Below are 7,239 nucleotides of genomic sequence, written 5' to 3'. Positions count from 1 at the left end.
GTAGTAAAAGACCGAATGTCACAACATTGATAAATTTTGAAAACATTATGCTAAATGAAAGGAGGCAATTATAAAAGATCACAGATCCCACTTTTATGAAATGTCCAGAATAGGCAAATCTATTGAGATAGAAAGTAGACTAGTGGTTGCCTAGGGCTGAGAGATTTGAGGAAAATGGGGAGTAACTGCTATTGGATTACGTGGGTGAATTGTATGATATGTGAATTATATCTCAATAAAGCTGTGGGGTTTTTTTGGGACTTGACGAAAGAAAAGGCTTTGTGTGTTTGAGGAAGTTAATAAAGCCCAAAATGGCTGAGCTTGGAAGGGGAGAGGGGAGAGTGTCTTAAGAAGAGGCTGGAGGAAGGAAGGAAATCTGATCATGCAAAGCTTTAGCTCCTGGTGAGGATTTTGAACTTGGTCCAAGTACAAGAGGAAATCTATGACTGTTTGAAAGCCAGGGTCAAGTGATTGGATTTATGTTTTTCAAAGAGCACTCTGGCTACTGTTTGGAGTGTTGTGAGAGAAGTGGGCTGTCTAGTTCAGAATGATAGGCAAGAGATGATGATGTTTTAGGGTAGGGTAATGGCAATGGAATTGAAAAGAAGTGAACAAATGGAAGATAGATTATGGGAGTTGGAATCTACCCTCTTTGATGGCATTAGATTGAAGAATTGAATGTGGAAAGTAAATCAGAAGGAAGACTGAAAATGATGTTCAGGTTCTGGATTGTGAAGCTACATATTGAAATAGGAGCGGGAGAGAATAGATTTAAAGTAGATGCCAAGAGTTCATTTATAAACAGATTCAGCTTGTGATAACCAGGAGATACCCACATAGCAATACCAGGAAAGAAGCATTTCTATCTATTTGTATAGTAGGATTTTATGGAAGACTTTTGTGTAATAAAAGGAATTCTGCTGCCCTCAGAGATTTGAAAAATCTCATCTAGTTTAAATATATCAATATGTAAATGAGACTCAGGGAAGTGATATATCTTGGCCAACATCACAGATTAATGCATAGCTTAGAACCTGACTCTCTTGACTTACGGGCAGTTTTTTTAAGGGAGTCATACCATTTAATCCACTTTAAAAAAATTCCCAAAGTGACTATTTCCTGAGCTATTTGCAAAACTAAGATGAAAAGAGTCCGGCTTGGAATGGATGCACTGGGCCAGAAGCGGCCTGGTGCTATTGATTGACAGCAGAGGCTCTGATGGGGGCTCACAGGTAGGTTGGAGCAGCTTTGGCAGTCCAGCTGGAAAGGAAGCCTCCTGGGGTAGAGTTATCTTGGACGAGCCTTCTGTGCTTCAATAGTGCTTTGCAGGTTTCTTACTTGGCATTTTTCTTACAAGGGTCCTTCAGGTTTAAGTCATCTCTGCATTCAGAGAGTATTTTTCTAATTACTGGGCCAAAAATTACATTCTGGTTATTTTTTTATTTTATTTTTTTAATATGTTTTTATTGATTTCAGAGAGGGAGGGAGAGGGAGAGAGAGGTAGAAACATCAATGATGAAAGAGAATCATTGACTGGCTGCCTCCTGCACGCCCCACACTGGGGATCAATCCCACAGTCCAGGCACGTGCCCTGACCAGGAATCGAACCATGACCTCCTGGTTCATAGGTCGACACTCAACCACTGAGCCACGCTGGCTGGGCACATTCTGGTTATTGAAATCAGAAAACCAGACCATTTGGTAGAAAAGAAAGCCAAATGGCCAAGTCATAGCAGGTGAGAAGCTTTTCTCTGGCTTCTGTTGAAATATTGAATATGAATATTTTATATGGAAGTATCATGAGGTTAAAGCAGATTTATATACTAAATGTATCAGAATATAATTTTTTGTTAGGTAAAATGGCTTACTTTAAGTATTTGGTCTTGGGGAATGTTTTCATTAAAGAAAAGAAATACATCAGAAAGATGCTAGTTAGTGAAGCAGGGCCTTTCGTGGGATGCAGTTTGGGTGCAGCCTCTTCAAGGGTCTGTTTCTAGTAACACATGTCCAGGAACTAAACCTTACCAGTCTTCCCAGGGATGATTTGTCGTGAGGGGGATGGATTTATGCCAACCAAATGAATGTACAGATACCAGCCTCACAAGGGACCACTGGACAAATCAGAACACCACTGCTTTAATTTATTATGGAGATGGATGCACTAGAAATACAGCGTCAATGGCTGGTTACTTGTGTACTAGTTCAAGAGTCACCTCTTGCCCTAACCAGTTTGGTTCAGTGGATAGAGCGTCGGCCTGTGGACTCAAGGGTCCCAGGTTCAATTCCGGTCAAGGGCATGTACCTTGGTTGCGGGCACATCCCCAGTAGGGGGTGTGCAGGAGGCAGCTGATCGATGTTTCTCTCTCATCGATGTTTCTAACTCTCTATTCCCTCTCCCTTCTTCTCTGTAAAAAATCAATAAAATATATATTTTTTTAAAAAGAGTCACCTCTTCACAATAGCAACACACTAAATTCACTTACAGTCTTTCAGGAGCTTGTCATTGGAGTACAGGAAAATAAATGGTTGTCAGGCTACGGAAATAACAAATGAGCCATTCTGTCCCACAGAAGAGTAATCCCACCAGTATGATAAAATCCTTTTATTTCCTGTTGCTCTGCACTGGGTGAACGCTACAAGTTCTTCCTCTTCACTTCTTTTAAATGCCTCCTGCAGACTAACTTTTTGTTCCATCAGCACTGCGGGCAGTCACGTTACAGTCAGATGGACTAGATTATGGATTTTGCAGTCCATTCCTGAAGATATACTTTCTTTAACTTGATTGAGCTTGGATGTTTCCCAAGGCTCTATCTATACACTTCACACAGTACCTCTTTCGGTGGCTGCCTGCTATAGATGGGCAATCTCCATGGTTCTTACATTTGAGCACAGGGTTCACTGGGGAAATCTGTTAAAAGTGCAGATTTTCAAGTTTGACCTCCACAGATTCTGATTACGGAGATCTGGGGATGGGCTTCTTAGTTCTTACCCACAGTTAGGGAAACATCATGTATGTGTGAATTCTTAGTAGTTTCATTTCTAAGGGCCACTTTATTATTAAAGTCTATGGTACTCTAAGTACTAACTAAAACAGAGATTTGGTTTTAAAACCTTGGAAAGTTTAAGTATCCATAACCAATTTTTAAAACAGTCCAGATTTTCACAATTAACTCTTGCTTTTATTTTCTTTGTCAAAATACTCTGGGGAAACTGTGGTTATGTTGGCCATGCAAAAGCAAGTTCTCCTTGTTCTAGAATGTCTTGAACATCCACTTCTCCTTCTTCACTGCTCTGGTTTAAGACTTCCTCATTCTCTCACTGGACAGTCACAGATTTCTTCAGACTCTCACCCCACCCCCTTTCTCCCTGGGTGTAAATTGCTGGTGGAGCTGATGGTAGCTATTGGAGGATCTGGGGGTAGAGGAAATACCATGGTCACAAGCATCTTAGAGAATTCATTGTGACAGGATGGGAGATGGATTAGAAGGGTGTATCAGACTTTTCAGGGAGTGAGTGTAGTTTAAAAAAGAAAAAAAAACTAGTATGAGAAAGAAATATTAAATTTGGAAAATGGGGGAAATTTTCTTTTGTAATATAGAATATAATGTTTGAATGAATAGAAGCAATAGAAAAGGTCTCGATTTTCTGGGGCATGGTTCCATCTCTTGCCATCGTCACAGCCTGTGTTGTGTTCCAGCCTTTACTTGCATCCCATGCCTTTGCACATGCTGTTTCCTTTCCTGGATACTGCCTCACTTTTACCAGTCATTGAGTACCTTTTACGTGCTCTTATTAGAACATGAAGATACAGTGATGAACAAGGTAAATGGGTGCCTTTCCTAATAGAGCTTACAATTGAATGGGGTTTTGGGAAATGAGATACCAAATAAAAACCCGTACAAAAGTGCTCTGAGTGGATAGAAAAGGGGACCTTAACCGAATCTAGAAGGTCAGGGTCGTTCCACCTGAGAAAATGACTTTTCAGCTGAGACCTGAAGAATTGTAGGCATTAACTAGAAAATTAGGGAGCTGGGAGAGGGTGTTTGTTGGTTAGGGGAACACCTTGTCCTTAGAGCCTGAGGCAAGGAGGAATAATCAAGAAATTCAAAGGGTGTGTGCGAGATCGGAGGTTAGTGAACCAGAGGGAGAGGCAGCAACTATGATTAGGAGAGGCAGGCAGAGGCCTTACGGTTACAGAGATGTGTCTGCACTTTATCCAGAGAGCAATGGGATGTTATTGAGGGGTTTTACAGGTAGGGGTGAGGAGTGAGGTTACATGTTCAGGTTAATTTTTGAAAATGGTGACTTTGACTGTTTGTGGAGAAAGCACTGTAGGGTTCAGGATAGAAATCAGTAGACTAAGCAAGCTAGTGTGTAGAGCAAGCATGTCAAACTCAAAGGCTAACACGGGCCAAATAAACAAGGTCTAAATTTATGTGGGCCGCAAAAAAAGCTTCAGTTTTCATAGAAACGTATGTTTACTTCGATAGAGACATGCTGAATACAAAGGGCTGAAATAAATGAATAATCGTTAACATAAAATAATAGAACATTTTAATAAAATTAATATTTTTTCTTGAACACTTACCAGATACTGAATAACTGCACAAATAAATAAGTGTAATGCAAATATTTTCCTTGTTCTCTGAAAGCTAAAATATTTCCTGTTGCGCACACCAAACAAGTCAGTACAAGACTAATGACGTGGCAACCGGCTGCTAAAATATTCGCTGCTAGTATTAGTGGAGAGAAATGGTACGCCTGTGCGTAAGGCGAGTAAGGGAAATGAATGCAACACGATTACAGTAATTAGTCATTAGTGAATGTTATAGTTCATCAATAATTATATGTAACGGTATTGTAAAAATTAAGTTATGAAATTTTTATTGAAATGTTTCTTACATACTGTTCTATTGGCTGAGCTGCAAAAATATTCCTTGTGGGCCACGAGTTTGACATGCTTGGTGTAGATTCATTAGAATGTTAGTTCAGGGGAGAGATGATGGTGATCTGGACTAAGCTGTTAGGATCGAACATGGAATTGACTGGATTGAAGAATTTTATAGCTTGAGTTGGCAGGATGTATGGAGAGATGGATTAGAACTGGAGTGTGAAAGAAACAGAGATGTCAGGGATGACGCCTGGATTTTATGGGTTGAATTGGATATGGATGATAGTCATTTTTATTGAGAGGAGCAGGTTTGGAGGAAAGATCCAAACTGCCTTAAAAGTTCTTTCTCTGTGGATTCTTGTTCTTTACCTTTGGCACTCCCACAAGATTCTGCTCAAATCTGCCCTCCTGTGAAATCACTCTGAAGGTCTTTTTGCCCCCATCTCCCATTGGGCAGTAAATTGTGCTTTTGTGTCATTTCGTAAAACGTCGTCCCTTAGTACTTATTCCTCTGTTTTATAATTGTGCACTTGACTATCTCTCTGACCAGACTTGATTTCTTTGTCTGGGACTTCCAAATAACGATCTTATTTATTTGGTGTTCGTGGATGTGGATAAATATTTTTTCACAGAGTTATGTATGTTAAAGATTTCTTTATCTTTTTTTTTAATATATCTTTACTGATTTTAGAGAGGAAGGGATAGGGAAAGAGAGATAGAAACATCAATGATGAGAGAGAATCATTGATTGGCTGCCTCCTGCATGTCCCCCACTGGGGATTAAGCCCACAACCTAGGCATGTGCCCTCGAGAATCGAACCACCTGGGACCCTTCAGTCCGCAGGCTGACGCTCTATCCACTGAGCCAAACCAGCTAGGGCAATTTCTTTATCTTTTTAAAAAATACATATTTTTATTGATTTAGAGAGGAAGGGAGAAAGAGAGAGAGAAACATCAATGATGAGAGAGACTCATTGATCGGCTGCCCCCTGCACACCTCACACTGGGGATCGAGCCTGCAAACCAGGCATGTGCCCTGACCAAGAATTGAACTGTGACCTCCTGGTTCATAGGTCGATGCTCAACCGCTGAGCCACACCAGCTGGGCAAGATTCCTTTATTTTAAATCCAGGTAATACTGGAATAATCTGTTTTACCGTGGAACTTTCCGCAGCCTTTTGTATTCCAATGTGGATTGTAAATCTATGGGAAAGGCATAAGCTGGCCAGTGTTTTCCAATATAATTTAGTTCTCCCTTCCCTCCTCCCACACAAGCTTTTGTTTTCTGAGCATCTCATGTTACTCGTGTTGAGGGTCAGAGATGGGGATAGGAACAATCTGTGGGAAATGTGATTGGGCGTGTTCCTATCACAGAGTAGGTGCATAATTCACTGAGTGTGGGTTACGTGAAAAGCAAAGCTGACGGCCGAGGGAGAACAGCTCTTCGTGTCTTTGGGAAACTCATTTTGCCTATAGTTGCTGCAGATCTATTTTTCCCTCCAGTAATCAAAACAAATAACAAGGATGAGAATTTACTGTCCATTGTTTGTTCCTGTCAGGCTGGAAAAGCTAGGTGACATGAGGTGACCAATTTTGTTCTGTTTCTTTGTAGCTAAGCTGGGAAGAGCTGAACAAAAATTTCTTTGGTCCTTTTATTTATTAACTCCCAACATCAAAATAGTGCCTTTCTTATACCACCTGGGTTCATAAAATAAACAGAGTTATATTAGTAACTATTTTTTTTTTTGTAAAAGAAATAAATGTTCAGTACTTTTCTAAGGCTATTTATATTCTGTTTCAGAGAGTTGACTGTAGTGACGCAGAACCTAGGTTTCAGGGAAATAAAGACAGGCTAAAGACAGGATAGACTAAATGGGGAAGACTTTTTTTTCTTAAGAGTTGTATGAATTTATTTTAGAGGGAAATTTTTCTTTTCAAGAGTGCTCAAGACAGTTTGTTTTTAGAGGGGAACCTAGTGGAAAGTTTTACCAGGAACTCATTGACTCAAACAGGAAATGTATTTGTTTTTAAACTTAGATTTTATTTTGTTGCCAGATGGCATTACTGTGTTACATTTATTAACAGACTCTAACTGCTGGTATCTTTCTTATATCATGTGGCGTGGATAGGTACCTTTACTCTGTATACTTTATTTGGCTGTAGAGTTAACAATGAGAAAAAATTTTTGCGTGATATCAAATATGGCCTACGTTAGGAGGGTTAAAAATGTCATAACCATTGCCCTGACCGGTTTGGCTCAGTGGATAGAGCATCGGCCTGCAGACTGAAGGGTCCCAGGTTCGATTTCAGTCAAGGGCATGTACCTTGGTTGCAGGCACATCCCCAGT

The 7,239-nt window shown here is 40.2% G+C and overlaps 1 protein-coding gene across 1 annotated transcript in view; it reads left to right on the top strand.

The window, feature by feature from the left end:
• Positions 1–7,239, top strand: part of CPEB3 (cytoplasmic polyadenylation element binding protein 3) — a 141,202-nt gene that overhangs the window by 60,043 nt on the left and 73,920 nt on the right. The window lies entirely within an intron of this gene.

This window comes from Myotis brandtii, unplaced genomic scaffold (genome assembly GCF_000412655.1).
Source record: "Myotis brandtii unplaced genomic scaffold, ASM41265v1 scaffold810, whole genome shotgun sequence".
Classification (NCBI taxonomy): domain Eukaryota; kingdom Metazoa; phylum Chordata; class Mammalia; order Chiroptera; family Vespertilionidae; genus Myotis; species Myotis brandtii.
Note: the sequence above shows the minus strand (reverse complement) of the source record. Positions and strands in the feature narration are given on the sequence as shown.